The following is a 2317-nucleotide window of genomic DNA, read 5'->3' on the forward strand; positions in this document are numbered from 1 at the left end:
ATCAAATCAAATCAAATTATATATTTAGCCACAAACTATACATGTAAAAATGGATATTTATAATTAACATTAGTTGAAATTACAGTTTATGGCAGGGAGACGGAACTAGCCGAAACTGTTTTCAGTCGGTCTCCCGTACAATCAGTCTTTAATAAAAAATTTAACTTGAAAAGTTTCAAAAAAATATATTTAGGAAGGTTGGTGTTCCTGGCAGAGAAAGGTGAGGGTTCCTTTAAGAAGTCTGGAGGCTAAAAATTAGCATTTGAAATAAAAGATATGATTCCTGGCTGAAAAGATCCACAGGCTGGTCAAGCGAGAAACAAAGCTATAATTGAGAATTAATTAAGTATTTGAGCAGCTGAAACAATAAAGTTTATCACATCTAAAGTCTAAATATTTATCAAGCAAGAATTTTTTAACACTAAGTTTAAACCCAAGCTTGCTCTCAATTTGTTTAATATAATACATGAGTTATTTAATGATTAACATGATTAAGATTAATGATCAAATAACATGAGTAATCAAATAACAAACTAATGTTATTTGATGATAACAAATCTCAATTACTTAACGCTTCATATATTTATCATTTTAACCATTAAAGTTTTAATTTTCAGAAACTCGTCTTATTTCAAGTTTTCAAGATTTTAAAGTACTTGGCAGGGTGTCTAAAAAAGTACAGATTTTGTCACAAAGTTATCAAAAAATGTCGGAAAATTATTATTTTGCGTGAAAACATATGAAAGTTAATTACAATTTATAGCAATTCAATACCTGATAATAATTTTTTATAGATATTAGCTTTAAAATGGATACATAGTACATTTACAGTTAGAGGTTCCAACATGTTTTAAACATATAAAACACTTGTAAATATGACTAATTGCACTAACGTAATACTGCTTTACATGTTTTATGAATAAAGTTTTAACAAAAATAAAAAATATTCAACATTTTCCATCATTTTCTGCTTGATTTAAACATTAAACAACTCTGGCCTATGAATCCAGATAAACAAAGATGATATTTTTCTGTTGAAATTACTGAACCATTTTATATCAAAGAAATAACATTTAAACCAGTATTTCTGTTTAATATAAATATATATACCCAGAATAACATTTATTGAAATATTTCTGTGTTATTCTTTAGTATTTTCAAAGTTTAAAGTTTTCTAATTTTGCATATTTTTACATTAATTGTTCCCCTGTTCATTGTACTTGTGCAAATAATACTTATACAGTTATAAAGTAGAAACAAACAGTAAAATGCAATTAGGGTTTTAAACCTTATAATAGCATAGCTAAACTAATTTTCTGTTTTAGCATTTAAAGGGATTAACAACAAAATCTTAATAGCGCTAAACCCGCTAATTTTCTGTTTTAGCATTTAAAGAGATTATCAATAAAATCTTAATAGCGCTAAACCCGAGATTTTTCTGTTTTAGCATTTAAAGGGACTAACAACGAAATCTTAATAGCACTAAACCCGCTAATTTTCTGTTTTAGTATTTAAAGGGACTAACAACGTAATCTTAATAGCTCTAAACCCGAGATTTTTCTGTTTTAGCATTTAAAGGGACTAACAACGAAATCTTAATAGCGCTAAACACGCGATTTTTCTGTTTTAGCATTGAAAAGAGACTAACAACAAAATCTCAATAGTGCTAAACACGCGATTTTTCTGTTTTAGCATTTAAAGGAATTAACAACGAAATCTTAATAGCGTTAAACCCGAGATTTTTCTGTTTTAGCATTTAAAGGGATTAACAACGAAATCTTAATAGCGTTAAACCCGAGATTTTTCTGTTTTAGCATTTAAAGGGATTAACAACGAAATCTTAATAGCGCTAAACCCGAGATTTTTCTGTTTTAGCATTTAAAGGGATTAACAACGAAACCTAAATTGTGCTATTTGTACAGTTTATACCTTCATCTTGACAACATCAAGGCCGGTTTCTATCTTGAAAAGTGTGCTACTTTAAATGGCGGGTCGTTAGAAATTAAATTTTAGTCCTTTTAAAATGGCTTCGTCTCGTCGATTTTTCTAAAAATACAATTCTAAATATACAATTTAATTTTAACAAGAAACAACTAGAGTTAATTTGTTAAATTGATTAAAAATCAGTTTATACATTTTATGATCTTTTTAAAGATAAAATTTCTTTGTGTGTTTAGTACATTGTCTGTTGTAATCCTAGCTAGGGTGATATTACAAAAGTTTTATTACAAAATTACCATCATAAACTGATAGAAATAGAAGTAGATTAGGAAGTAGTTCAAGATTAGGAAATTGGTTCAGGATTTTCCCCTGGTTA

This window comes from Eurytemora carolleeae, unplaced genomic scaffold, assembly GCF_000591075.1.
Source record: "Eurytemora carolleeae unplaced genomic scaffold, Eaff_2.0 scaffold819, whole genome shotgun sequence".
Lineage (NCBI taxonomy): Eukaryota > Metazoa > Arthropoda > Copepoda > Calanoida > Temoridae > Eurytemora > Eurytemora carolleeae.